The sequence below is a fragment of the Columba livia genome, chromosome 10 (assembly GCF_036013475.1).
Source record: "Columba livia isolate bColLiv1 breed racing homer chromosome 10, bColLiv1.pat.W.v2, whole genome shotgun sequence".
NCBI lineage: Eukaryota > Metazoa > Chordata > Aves > Columbiformes > Columbidae > Columba > Columba livia.
Genome location: NC_088611.1, coordinates 19649093 through 19663925, shown reverse-complemented (window position 1 = coordinate 19663925; position 14833 = coordinate 19649093). Strand labels below are relative to the sequence as shown.

Below are 14833 nucleotides of genomic sequence, written 5' to 3'. Positions count from 1 at the left end.
TAACGGGTGCCCAGGTCTGTGCCCGCCCTGCAGGATGTGGCGGCCCCGGGGTCGCTGCCGAAGCCTCCTTGGAGTTCGGAGGGTTTGAACAAGGACGTGGCAGTTGCAGAACCGCACCCCCCCGCGATGAAATCGGGAACTTTCGGTGGGGCAGCCGGTGGCTCTTTAGCACCTTCTGTGCCCCATTGTCCTTGTGACCCCTCACGGTTCGCGGTGACTCCCCGAGCTGGGGAGCGGGAGGGCGGGACTCCCGTTTAACAGACAGGGCGCTCAGCCAATGAGAGGCCCAGGCCCACAGAAGCTTCTGGCCCGGCCCGTCATGGCCGCAGTGGACCGGCTGGGCGGGAACGCGGGGTCCCCGCTGGAGCCCTTGGGATTCGGAGCCTCCCCTGAGATCAGGGACCAGCTGAGGAGACTGCCCGGGACTGAACCTTCACCTGCTCCCCGGTGAGTGATTATTTCGGCTGGATCCATTCTTGAGGGAGACCTTGGTCCCCCTGGCAGATGGGGGGGGACCTTGAGGGACAGAGGCCTCTTGTTCTTGTGAGCCTGTATTTTTGTGTGTTCGCACAGTAATAATATCCCATCGAACCTGCAGTTTATTAAATGTTTCTGAAACGCTGACAGAATCACAGATTTACAAAATGTGAGGGATTGGAAGGGGCCTGGAAAGCTCATCCAGTGCAATCCCCCCATGGAGCAGGAACACCCAGATGAGGTTACACAGGAAGGTGTCCAGGCGGGTTGGAATGTCTGCACAGAAGGAGACTCCACAACCTCCCTGGGCAGCCTGGGCCAGGCTCTGCCACCCTCACTGGGAACAAGTTTATTCTCAAATTTAAGTTGAACCTCTTGTGTTCCAGTTTCATTGGTTTTGGGTAAACCTTGTTTCCAGTTGGTTCTCTGCTAAAGAGTTCTGGTTGGAATGAAGTCTGTTTGGAGCTTGTCACCTGCCTAACGTGGCTTTTGGGAGTCTCAGTGACAAAGGAAACCTTCAGCTGGGATCGGTGGCATTGGCAAGAGTGATGGTGACACCGGGCAGTGTGGGGAGCTGGAGCTCCAGGACTGTTTGTGGACACGGTCTGTGAGTTTGTTTCAGTCCAGCTCAGGGCAATGGGGAAAAAAGCAAATCGGTCCCCTCCCCAGATGTATTTTGTGGGACTTTGTTATGGCCCTACATCAAAATAATCTTTTCTTCCATTTTCAGGAGTATGTGTAGAACAGAATGGAAAATTATGCAGTTTTAGTAAATCACCAGTGCTTTGTGCGCTTTTTGAGAACAACTGCGTTCGTAGAATTTGAGGCTATAAGTAGAAATGGGATTTCCTCTTTGCTGGTTATTGGTACATTGCTCTGGTCCTCAGGAGAGTCAGAAAACACAAAGAGGTGGAAAATGTTTTGTTTAGAAGACAAGAAAATGCTGAATGTGTTGGGCAGGACTGAATAAATGCGGCACTTAGTTATGGCAGCAGTGGAAAAATGAATAAAGGAGTGAGGGACGGAAGAGGCAATGGGTGGAAGTTGGTTACAGAATCCTTTGTGGTCTGCTTTGACTCCTCGGGTCAGCTGCTCAGTAGAGTCCATGGAAATATTACTGTTGACTTCCTGGCAGTGCATTCAAATTTCAGACAATTAAGCCGTGCTAAATTTCAGACAGAAATATTCCTCACAATACAATAGCTGAGGAACCATAAGCGTGATAGTCCCACCAAAAAAAGAAGAAAAACTACCTAAACTTATCCATCGCAGGTTTGATTTCAGGTGAGTTTAGGAAAGATTTGTCTTGAATCTTTATTTTCCTCGTCTCTTCCCAAATAATGAAATTCACAAATTGGTGCAGATCTTCTCACATACAGAGTGTGAAGCTGGTTCTAGCTCTCAGTCTGCCAGGCTGCCAAAGAGATGATTTACAAAAGCGGTGCTGACCAGGGCTAGCAATAAAGCTTAGTTGCTACTGCATGAATATGTAAATGAATATGTAGTTGCTCTGACAGCAAAAGGGGAAAGCTGTTTCTTTGGGGACTGGAAATAGAAGGGGGAAATTGCTCAGCTTGTTAGCCATTGTTTTAAATTGATATTTAGGAGAGCGATTTCTGCGCTGCTTGGAAAAGAGGAGGGTGAAAAAGAATGAACTTTGTGTAAAAATCTTTCCGATTCTACTTTGTTAATCTTTTAAATCTTTTGAATTCGGGTAGCGTGGCTCAAAAGAGAAAATCAGAAATTGTCTCTATGTAAATAGAGCTTTTGCAGAGAGCACAAAAGCTTGGGGTGGGAAGAGTGTAAAAATATTTTAATAGGTAACCTTTTACTCGGCAAAATATGTATTACTTCCTATTATGATAAACAGTTGGCGTATTTGAGATGAAAATGGTTATACATATACATTACAATTACATATTCATTTGACTTTATATTACATACACAACTCAATTTGGATAAATGTCTGAAGCCAAAGGAATAAATTAGGATTGGTGCCGAGCACTTTCTTTGCCCTTCCCCATTGTGTTTGCAAGATTTGCATTTTATAGTTGCACATTAACAAATATGCATATTTCATTATGGTTTTGGATTAAAAGGTTATCATCTCCGTTACCCATTAGTAATAAACAAACACAGGCTTTCCATGTGAATTTATCCCTGGCTCAGCTGTTTGTTGATTAGGTTGTTGTCGCTGGGTTTCCTTGTTTTCTCCTTGCGGAGAATCCCTAAAGCGGTTTCTAAAGTGCTTATTGTCCTCTGGGGAGCAGTGAATGAGGAAAGGAGGCAGGCGAAGAAGAGCCAGAGGCATCCTGAGGTGGTGAAAAGACAGGAAGGTGGAGCCAGGACCAGTTTGCCACCAGGTTAGAAGCTCAGTTTGGGCAGGTGGTCCCCAAAGTCCAGGCACTGTGGCAAAAACCTTGGAAAACCTGGCTGAGGGCTGTGCAGGGTCAGATATCCTCAGAAACCTGCTGATGGGCAGGATGCAGAGAAGTGATCACCCCAGTGATTTTTTTAGGGTACCTGAATTTTGAGGAGGCTTTGCATTCAGCATCCGAAAAATAGCAAGGACCAATTTCTATGGGCAGCAGGTCCAGAGGCTGCCTTGTAAAGTCACCTCCCAGAAGGCAGCGTCTCTGTCTTAAGGCCAGATGTATTTTGCAAGCTGATGCTGGGGCTGGATCAGTGTCCTCTCATAATAGAGCTGTACATGCCATAGGATTATAGTTTTTAGCTCTAACTGTTCACCCACTGCAAATAAGCTCCATATGTAAAAACAAATGAAATTTTAGTGGATTTTTATTTTCACTTTATTGGGTTTTCCTTTCTTTGTCTTTTTAATACAACTTTGCTGGAGTCATTGGGTGTGAATGCTTCAAAAGAAGCCATTTGGTTTTATTTTTCCTCTTCTTCAGAGGAAAGGAAAATGAAAAGATTCAGTGGTTCTTCAGTAGAAGAAACAAAAATAGAGAACCCCAGTGGGGCTGTAGCTTTGGATGCTACTTTGGACTCATCAGATACACCTTGCTGTTTTCACCTTGGTGCTGCTGCCCTCTTTACTCCCTAACACTCTCCGCACATCCTTTGCTGTCCCAGACCAGCTTTCTCAGTGGCATCGTAATTGCCCAAAGCTGTCCCTGCCTAGGCCAGGTTATACCAATTCTCTTGAGAATTTGTTTCCAGTTGTCCAAAATAAGGAATCCCGCTTGTTGGTGTCTCTGAGCATCCATCACGAGGATCTACTGCTTCCTCCCAGCTCCCAGTCTTGGTGGCAGCTCCAACACAGGAATAAGCTTTGGGACAGGACATTTTTCTCCCGCTGTGGGGACTGTGGCAGCATGTTCTTCTGTGCTGATCTTTCTCCAGGGTGGTGCTTTCATGAGCTGCCTGCTCTTTTCATCCCTCCTGCCTGGAAGCAGCTCTTTAGAATCATAGAATCATTTTGGTTGGAAGAGACCCTCAAGATGATCGAGTCCAACCATAACCTAAGTCTAGCACTAAACCATGTCCTTAGGATGATGATAAGCCAATGAAGTGAAGGACTACAAAAGGTCAAGGTGCTAGTAGAGCACCTTGTTAATAAAATTCGCTCCTAAAATGGGGGTTTATAATAATTCTAATGCTCGGAACAAAGTTTGTCAGGAAGCTTGGAAATACGACAGTGGGAGACTAGATTGCCCCAGCAATTCAAATGAGATAAGGACCTTTTTGCACTCAGTTCCCCAAATAGCTTCCAAATCCCCACTAACTGCCATTCATCAGCATTGAGGAATTTTTGGGGTGGCCTCTGCAAAGTCTGTCGGGTCCCCACATTGGGGCCCCACCACCAAGTCGTCTCAAACGCAGCTTTCACATGTGCAGCCTTAGCAGAGAGATCAGTGCTTAAGCCGTCAGTCCTTCAAGGATTTTTTTTTCCCAGCTGCTACACTGCCAAACCATTTAGGGTGGTTGTGTGATACCTGTGATAAGTACACTACAATCTCCTACAAAACAGTCTGAAGGTGGTAATTCAGTTCACCTAGGCCACCAAACAACCATCAGATAATTGTAAATTTGGAGTGGAACTAAATAAGCTATGCGCAGCTGCAGGGCTTCATTTCCAGCTACTAATCCTCTTAAATTATTGAGTCACCCTGTAAACTGTTAGCTAAGTATTTTGAAGAAGAGCGTCTGCTGTGTGTAGCCTCATGTAACTACAGACTTGAGACAGGATATAAGTCAGTCTAACAATAAAGTAATATACTTGCACAACATACCTAAACTTTATGGGCATGTTTGAAGCCCCTGTGTAAAGCATTGCTGCAGCACCGCAAAGCCAGCCATTCTCTTGGAATGGAAAAAGCTCAGTGGTTTGCACAAACAGATGATTTCTTTGGGCAGGTGTCTTTTAAAGATACTGGCTCTGCTCTATGAACATGGAAAGCAGTTCTGATCCACAGCAATAAGAAGTTTTCTGTAGTCATTTTCTGTGGGAGCTGGCCATTCATGAAGGAGTTTTCAGAGCTTTTGCACATAAATACCGTCATATTGGAGTTGGTCAAATTATCCACTGAAAATGATTTCTGCAAATGATTTAGCTCCTTTAGCAGTTTTCTCTTTGCCAGACTATCTGCAAGCAGATCATGAGTTTTATTAAAGTGTTGATTACTTGCAGTTTCGCAACTGTTCAAACTATAGTCAGCGCAGCCAAATTTAAATGCCGCCACATCTACAAATGGCTTGCAAAGAGCTATTTCTGATTTACTACTCATGCTGTACATGTGGTCATCCATGTTGGGCAGTCTTGTTTTACTGCTGGGATGGATGGGAGGGACATACTAAAAGGAAATAATCCCTTTTGTTCAAAAAAATATCTGGAGGCATGTGGAAGCACTCAGCTAATCCATTGTGCGAGTAATAAATAGGAGCTGTTCGAAAAGTCTTCAAGTACACTTCCAGGAGGAATACTCCCAGCCACTTAACAGCACCGGTATCTCTGAAGCTCATTTATCCCCACTGATATTCTTGAAATAAACACTCAAGTGTTCATGAATAAACGTACCCTTTCTGACTGATGTGAATCCATTCATGGCTATACATTATTCCAAATGAATACTGTAATTCACTCTAATTTATACAAGCATGAGGAAATTGATGGAGGAAATAATGAGATTTGGGGTAATGTAAGCACTGGCAGCGGTCTCATGAAAGATCATTGTAACATTTTCAAGCTGGAAATGGTTTTCTGAGGCTGAGTTACCCATGGCTGACACAAGGCCCACAATGTACCAGTGTCTATCACACATGGGGGTCGTTAGTATTTAATGCTTATAGATGTAAATGTTGATGAACCGATCTGGTGGCAGCTTTTGTGGTGTCCAGAAAGCATCCAGTGCCTGATCTGGCTGTATTCCTGTTCCAGATGAGGTGAAGGGTAGACTAAAATCACCTGGTTTCTTTTTACAGAGGCTGTCACACCAAGAGCTCTTTTTTTCCTGTCTGTCCATCAAATACTTTGAATAAAACAGATTTTCAAAAGAGTTTGATGCTTTGATTTAGGAATTACAACAGGACAGAGTTATGAAAACACCTCAGAAGTGCTGGGTACTGAAGAGCCTAAATGTGACCCTTGGGCTTTAACCTAAAGTAAAGCTTGCCTCCTTTTTCCTGCCTGAGCCATGCAGGTGTGGCAAGTAACAGAAAAGATGCTTTCTGTCCAACAGAACCAGCAACCGAAAAGTACAAAATATAATAGGCAGAAAGAGTTTCTTCATACCAGCAAACATTTTCCTGCATGGTAGGAAATGCAGTCAGGCTAGGTAAGATAAAAAAGGAAGGCAAGGAGTGGATAAGCATCAGTCTAATGGTAACAATACAATGTTCTCAGATAATGGAAAGAGATGACAGCAAACAGTGAAAGGACGAGCAAGATAGTTCTGAGAAGGTGCAGTAATATACGGAGGATGATATGTCAGGAGAAGATCTACGAAGACAGGAGCTATTTCTGGGCCACATAAAGTCAACAGGCTGCTCTGTAACCAGGTGCTTCTTTGAGGACTTCAAAATGTTTTGCACTTATTTGCAGTAATTCTGAATATTTTTTCTCCCTTGCTCGATCACAGGAAATCAAGTTTAAAACATAAAAGACACACAATTGCCTGGCTTCTCTGCCACAGCATCCCTTTTGCATTAACCCTCGTGCCACTGGAAGGATATCAGCTGCGGCTGGGTTTGGGTTCAGCAGGGCTCGAATGGCATCATCTTGGCAGTTCTGTGTGAGCACAAACTGTGAGTTCTTCTGGGTATCTCCCAGTAAATACACAACGATTCACTAAAATGGAATTCGCCCTTTTTCCCCATGTGTGATTTGTTCATTCAAGCTACTTCAGCTTTTGCGTGGGTGTAAAACTCTACCAGAAACTTCAGCTCAGTGAATATCCTGGTGGTACTGTGCAAAGTTCTATGGGGTGAGATAGTAATAGGCAGGAGAAAATGTAGGAGTAAAAAGGGTTTTTATAAGAGTGAAGTGGGTCATCAATTCCAGCACACACTTTGCCAAATCGATCCATCTCTGGGTTTGTGTTATTCTTCACCACAGCTGTTTCTGAGCACCTTTAAAGTGGAACTTAATAACAAAAGTACAGAACCCTTCAGACTGCTTGAATTTTTTTGCCTATTTTGGGGCACAAATCTCTGTCGACGGTAAGGTTTATTGGTCACTAAGGATGAATTTTCTCTTTCTTTTTTTCTACCTTTCAGGTACCCAGGCTTTGGGAATAATGTGTGTGTGTGGGAGTAGGATCAGTATTAAAAAAATCATTCTTGTACTTGGAAAGCATTTTTCCTCCCTTCCAATCTCTACTATTTAAAAAAAAAACCAACATGAACTTGTATGAGCTGTGATGGAGCAATGCAAATTTCCTGATTTCCACCACGCAGTGGGAGATAAGGGAGCTTGCAAGTGCATGCACGCGTTAAAGTGATGAGACATAGGCCTGGCAGCTGGACCTAAGAACCACATGGGGAAGGAGCAAGGGAGAAAACAAAGAAGCAGCTGCCGACAGGCTCCTATCCTGCTTTCTCTGCTCTTTATTTTTGTAGTATGTTGGGGTAGCCTTCAATGTTTGCTCTGTCGACACATGTTGGCTGCCCAGGGTAGCTGTAATAGGCCCCAGTGGGAGGTGTATAATTGAGATATACAGGCATTTTGCATATTAACAGTAAGCACTTGTCCTGCTTAGGAGAAAAACCCAAACGAAATAATTTCTCTTTCTTTGCCCTTCCTTTTCTGCCTCTTGCCTCTGGGCAGCCACAGGATTGATTTGCTGGAAGGCGGGTGGAGGTCGGGGCAGGTGGCACAGAGATGCTGGGGCAAGACCCGTGGGTGGGAAAGGGACCATGGGCTACCAGAGGGGCTAGAAGAATGGTAAAGGCATCCAGTTGCTGGAATGACAGTTTAGTATCATATGCTGGTTAATTCCTTATTTACAGGAATTTCACAATTTGGTGGAACAAGATACCAAACCCTGATGCTGTTTTTCCTTGCCTCTTTTTCACTAACCTGTTTTTTTTTCTACTGACCAGATATGTACTGTCACCTTTCCCCATCAGCCAGTGAACCACCTCATTTTTTATGAACTCACTTCCTGACCTGTTACCTGGCTCCCATCTCATCCTCTGCTCCTGGGCCATACAACTAAGGTGGTGTCATATTTTTCCTGAGCTTTCACCCATTTAAGCTGTCCAGGTTCTTCAGGTTTGAGCACTTCTACATTAAGAAAACCTCATATTAATAGGATGTTATTGTTGTTGCAAGCCCAGTGATGAAATGTAGAATAGCAGAACATGCAAACAGCTGCATAGAGACAGAGCAGTGAGGAGGAATACATGCCCTAACCAGATGTTTTGGAATCAGTGTTTGAGTTGAAGCTTGAAGTTTGGGTGGAGGGTTAGGAAACTTCAGTCAAGATAGTTATCCATGGTTTTGTCAAAAACTGGCTGCTGCCTTGCCAGGGCCTGTCATATCCATTCCTATTTTAGTAATCTTTTGATCATGCGCTGTGCTTTAGGGCATCGTAACTTGCCTGAGCATAGGTCTTTGCTGAGCATTGGTGTTCTCACACTGGGATTATTTCACTTGTGGGACACAGGAATCCCCTCAGTTCCCTGGGAAGCTCAGTCTGTGAAGATAGGTGGGCAAGGAGGAAACCAACACTGGGTGCCCTGAAAGTCCCCTGGTCTGAATGAGTGGGAGGTCAGGACTGGGAGGACATGGACCTCATAGCGTGAGCACAGCTACTGCTTGTCATGATAAGATTCAAATATTCAAGCCTCAGTCCTCCAAATCCTGTTTTTATCTTCTCCCTCTCTTCCAGTTCCAAATAGCTTTTGACATTTCCTTCACCATTTCCATCTTCTGTCAACACAGACCAGAGTTGCTTTACACTCCATTTTCTGTGTCTCAGGGTCCAAGATGAGCTTCAACCTGTAGCCATATTGACCTGGTGGCTTTGTGTTTTTTTGGACTGTATTTGCCAACTTCCATGTTTCCCTGTATGTAGGGACTGGCACCAAACCAAACCTCCCTCCAAACACGCTCTGAGTTAACATCTGAGCAGTGAGGTCCAAATTGGGATCCAGTTTCCAAAAGCTGCAGCTTTTCCAGAAGACATTGCCCAAAACGCCAGGCTGGGTAAAATCTAGATTCTAGCATTGCATCTGGATCCCATCTCAAGGGAAAACAAAACAAAGCAGAACATGTTGTTTCTTGTAAAAATCACTTGCAAGAAATAAAAACAGCTATGCTTTCCAGGTACTTGACTATTTCTTCTAGGCAATGCTTCTCTCTACAGCCTTTCATTTAATATCGTAGCCCCTGCCTTCCTTCACCAGCCCGATTCATAACTCTAATCATCTGTGAAAACATACTATGTGCTTTTATGACCACCTTGTGTTTTCTAAGATCTGTTCATGGTGCTTAAAAATAGCCTTGATTCCTCTGTTCTGCCTTGTCCCCCGGTTATAATAAGCACAGGAAGAGCAGCTGTGATACAGCGATGATGGTGGGTTCCTCCTGCAGGCTGGATGCTCTTGCCTGGCCTCTTCAGAGAACACTCTGGTTTGGCAGGGCTTTTGCCAGGGATGAAAATGCACAAAGAAGATGAGCAGCTTGGTGAGGTCATTTCTGGTTGGGCTCTGCCTGCTGCTACAGCGGCTGCTGCTGCTTTCAACTCAGCCTGACAAAATTCTCTGGCTCCTGCGCTCCTGTAGTCTGCAAATTGAAATAGGAAGGATGTGTGAATTGGCGAGGAAGTATCTTCAGACAAATTGGGGCAGTTGTGGACATGCAGACTGCCTTGTCCCACCCAAGGGGCTGAAGGCTGTCCCTTTGCTGTTGGAACTTCATGCTTGTTGTGGTGTTTGATGTTCCTCAGAGAGCAATGGGTGCTCCAGGGCAGCACTGACTGTTTGCTCTGTGGGGCTGCACAGTGTCCCTGGGCACATGACGTGGCAGCAACATGGCAAAGCTGTTTAAATGTCATCTTGTGAGAGAGACTCTTCCCACACACCACTGCCTTTGCCTGGGGTGGGCAAAATGTGTTTTCTCACACTCTTTATGACACCTCTCTTCATTTGAATCCTTGCTTCCTCTTCCCAGATTTCTGAGCGCAGCAGCACCTCCCAGGGATATTGCAGCTCTCTACCCTTGAGCAGACATCCATGCAGCTCGCGGCACCACCTGGGCACTCACTCAGCTTGCCAGAAGTGCATAGCAAAAGCCCTTGAATAGCTTTTTCCAGAGTAATCCCCCTTGAGGAAAAAAGGACTAGTTTGTACTGTTACGCCTTGGGTCTCCATAGGGTGTGGGAATGGGCTCAACTACCTTTTTTTTTAGCCACACGGATATTGCTGCCCACCTGGGTGCTGTGAATGTACATATCACAGTACTGCAATAAGCCTGCTGAAAAGCTCTGTGTTTTGCATCTGCAGCTGCCTGAATCTCCCGAACCACCTGCATGAGCTCTTGGAGAGCAGCTGGCTCTTCCTGCTCTCTGGGGCGAAAGCAACTCCTTGACCATAAAGTGGAAAGAACACAAATTTTATTGAGAGGCTGAGGCTTCCTTCCAAATGCGTTGCCTTTGCTGCTTTCCAGTGTCCCCACCACCTCAGGGGCTCTCGGTGCTCATTGATAGTTACTTACCAACTTTCATGGACTCCAACAGCTCCCAGCTCAACCTTAGATAAGCAGCTGCCTCTTCTGGATTTGGGCCCCAGTTTGTGGATTGCCAGGGCAGGTATCCCTCCAGGGTCTCCTCACCTTCCCATCCAAATTAAGCCTAAATGTACTTTAAGGCTCTCCCCTGGGATTTCTGTTTTTCTTTGCTCTCAGTCCTTGCATCCTTAAAATGCCTGCCAATGTCTTCAGGCATCTCCTCGCGTTTTGAGCAGCTCTGGCTCTGGGCCACGCTGCAGGCTGGCCTGGCAACCCTTGCGGCAAAGTGGCTTCTTATCCTTCCATATGGATTATAATGAGGAGCCCTGTCTTGCCCAGGCCCATCCGCGTGCTTGTTCTGCCTCCCTGTCCACCACCTCGTCGTTGGAGCCTGCCAAAAGACGTGCCTGTAAAGAGCTTGAGACCATCTTGTGGTCCCTGCTTTTGTGCTGCTTATCTTACTGCCTCAGCCTGTGTTTGCATTTCGCCCCTCTCTCCTCCATGTGTTCTGGCTTCTGCAGTGACTGATGGAGAACGACAAAGGGCTACAAACCTGTCAGTGGCATGAAGAGGGTGAGACTGGTTAGTCAACCTCGAACAATCAATATGCTAGAAAACATCAAGTGAAGCTAACAGGAGTCAGGCTCAAAGCAAACAAAAAATGGGTTGTTCTTCATGCAACAGGTTGGTTGGCAGTGAATCTCCTAAAGGGATTTTGCGAGTCCGATGGGGGAGATGGGCTTCAGGGCAAACTGCTAATGGCATGCAAGAGAGATCACATCTGAAATGAAAATGGCTGAGAGACTATTAAAAGGAAATGTCACATATACTCATGTTCCTTAAGCATCTCCTTATTCCCACTATTAGAGACCAGTAGCTGGGCCAGGGGGAATTGAGCCAGCACAGCTATTCCTGAGTATTACCTCAACATCCTGAAATGCAGAAGGTACTGCTGTTGTTAGAGCACACCCTTATCGAGGGGCAACTCTGAAAAGGAAACCTGCTTTGTAGAAACTGCATATAATCAGAGCTTAATAGTCTTTCTACTTGCCCTGGAACAGACTTGGCCAAAACCAGCCCCCAGAGAGTCCCCGTTTCCAGACTGTCCCACCATCACTCAGTGTTCAGCAGCGGCTCGTGGTCAGGGAGCTGTAAGCAGCCGGGAGCACTGGACTTGGAGCAGTCAAGCAGCAATGAGAAGGCAATAGCAGCAACGGAGCATTTCTTCTAGAGCTAAAAACACATTTGCGTGCTAAGAAGGAAAAAACCCACAAACCTGTAAGTCTAAATGTAGCAGTGCCATCTGCTGACCTATACAATAACGGGAACGTAAGCCTCTAAAAGTCAGGACCTACAGAAGAAGCGTGTGCATCCTTCCCTTCAGAGCTAATGTGCAGAGCCTAGTCCTTGCAAAACACCCACGGATTTGGGGTTGTGGCTACAGGAGCTCTGTCATCGAGACACAGAAGGGGGCAGATCCTCCGCTGGTGTGAACTGGCAGGGGTGCCCTGGAAGAGCAGGTGACTTAGGGCAGACTGTGCTGCAGCCCCTGAATCCGCAGCAGTGGGTTTGCTGCTGCAACACTGAAAAAAATCCCCAACAGCCGAGTCTGCTGCCTTCAAACGTGGAGGGACTTGTATCATGCACTGTGTCCTGAGAGCTTTGTGTTTGTGATTTTATAAACAAGGCATTTTCTTTGTGTTCGGCTTGTGGTTTGCTCGTTCGGTTTGGGTTTTGTTTTGACCTGCTGCAGATCAGTGTTTTAAGCCTTATGTTGGGAGAGGAAAAGGTGACAGCAAGATCCAGCTTGTGATGCCAGAGCAGCTTTTGACACCGGCCATCACACAAGATTCAGCTTGGGGTTGAAATGCAACCTGCAGCATCCCTCTGCCCATTTTCAAAGGAAACAGTGAGACTCCTTTGAGATGGAGGAGAAATCGGCCAGTGAGGGCTTATATCTCCCATCTCATCGATGGCTGGAGGTCACTCCAGTTGCTCAGGACCTTGCGAATTCTTTAACTGGTGCAGAAACTTGAGTAAGACTTCCCTGTCTTCTCCAATTCCATCAGCTGAGCAGATCTTCCCATGGTACCTTTCCGTGATAATCTTGCACCTGCTTGGATGATTACCTCTGGACCATTTTGCTCTCTTTTTCAGAAGAGGATCCCCTTCATGGATAGAAGTTCAGGTGATACCTCTAAGTAAGTGCACAGGATCTGCCTTCCCGCTGCTGAACACAGAGTGTTTTGTTGCTTTGAGTCGCTGTTTTTGGTAACAGGATTGGAAGGCAGCTGGCTTACTTGCATTTCTGTGGCATGCTCATCATTTTAGGTCCATCAGGATAGAGGAGAGGCAGGTGCAGATTGGACTGACACCCATCAGTCATTTGCTCTCTCTTTAATGAAACATGCACAGGCTGTCACTGCGTGTACTCTCATTCTGTTTTACGGGCTTTTAGTTCAAAGATGCTCTTGCTGTGCAGGAGACCTACTATAACAGTGGAGAGAGGACCACTGCTGGGTGTCTGCCTGGGACATCACCAAACGAGACTGAAAGAGGCTCTTTTTAGGGTTCCCATCATCTCCTGTGTAGAACAGAGGCTGAGACAGCTCTGCAGATGACCCTGGGTTGTCTCTTACTGCCATGTTGAAGAAGAGCTGCTTCAGACTAGCTTGTGTTCCTCACCCCGGACTTCTCCTCAGCATCCTTCTTCCAACATCTCCTTCCTTCAGCCCCAGCATTGGGACAGGATGTTGTGTACAGTGAGGAACACACCCTGTGTAAGTCCCTACAGATTCTGCTCCCTGTGTCCTTCTGCACCCCTGGGTTTCTGTTGACACCCCCTCCTTTCCTCCTGCTCCCAGGTACAGCACCACCGGCCTGTGATGGGACCTTTTCCTGAACTAGTGGCTTTGTCCCACAGCCTTTTCTGTCTTATCAAATCAGTGTCCTTTCCTACTCTAACTCTGCCTAGCCCTAAAAAAATCCCTAAAGGATGTTCCCTAATCCACTGTTCAGCCACTTGCTCTCACAAAAGAGGCCCGCAACCTCTTTGTTAGCCATAAAAAAGAGTCACTTTTGCTCCTGTGGATTCAGGACAGTGGAGATGGCAGGAAACAGCCTCCCCACGTGCCTCCCTGCAGCACCAAATCCTGTGCACCCTGCATGGCAGCTTTGATGGAGAATGTCGATACCTTCTCTGCTGGAACGGTGGCCCTTCTTCCCGGGAAGTGGGAGCAACGCTGTTGGAGCAACGGCTTTGATTTTCATTGCCTGTCTGGTTCATTACTGATGGGGTAATGACTGACAGTAGGCCAATCAGATCTCCTATATCACTATGGCAGCTTCATAATTAATACTACTGCAAACTAAGCTTATTGTGATTTAATTAGTAATGCTGTAATAATGCTACCGCCTGGGCTTAAGGTTACTAATTTATATAAATAGCTATGTTAATGTTTCGAAGCACCAAGTATTAATTGCATCAGTCTCGGTGTTAGACTCTGGTTGGCTAATGGCAGCCACAAAACTCAACAACTCTTAGAATTGTGGGGAAAAAAATGTTTTTTCATCTTTTGCTTGTTGTTTTTAACTAGGCAAGAGGCAGTCATGGACAAGGCTGAAGGGATTTGGATAATATGGGCCAGGGAACAGTATTTGAGATTCAAATCCCTTTTTGCTTGGATCTGTTATTTTTCTTTTTCCTTTCTACCATGAGCATTCCCCCCTCCCCTTCCCTCTCCTCCCTCCTTCCCCTTAAATATATAAATAAATCTGAGCTGCTTGCATCGACAGTTCCAATTTGCCACAATTGGAAGCTGCACACATGAGAGATCTCTGTGCAGCCAGCTCGCATTTTATTTTCAAATCTAGAATTAAAAGGAAAGAAGGGGGAAAAAAAGAGGGCCATGGGAGCACAAGGAGGATTTGCATACATCAGAGCTCTACATGAGCTAGGGCCTAAGCTCTTTCTCTGGGCTTGAATAAACTACTAGAGGGAAAAACGAACAAGAAAAAAGGAAAATGGAGTGACAAAAAAAATCCTGACCCTTCCTCTGGGCTTGATGGAGGCTCATCTTCCTCCAGTGAGACTGGTCACAGATTCCTCTGTAGGACAAGCAAAAAGCGTCTGAGGCTGGGGGAAGAATGATGTAAACTGATGCC

The 14833-nt window shown here is 45.8% G+C and overlaps 1 protein-coding gene across 1 annotated transcript in view; it reads left to right on the top strand.

Annotated features, from left to right (window-relative positions):
* The first annotated feature begins 289 nt into the window (after nucleotides 1–289).
* TXNRD3 (thioredoxin reductase 3) overlaps nucleotides 290–14833 on the top strand; it is a 214421-nt gene continuing 199877 nt past the window's right edge. The window contains exon 1 of the mRNA XM_021294675.2: nucleotides 290–447. The gene's annotated coding sequence lies outside the window, so the exon portion shown is untranslated. The remainder of the gene's footprint in view (nucleotides 448–14833) is intronic.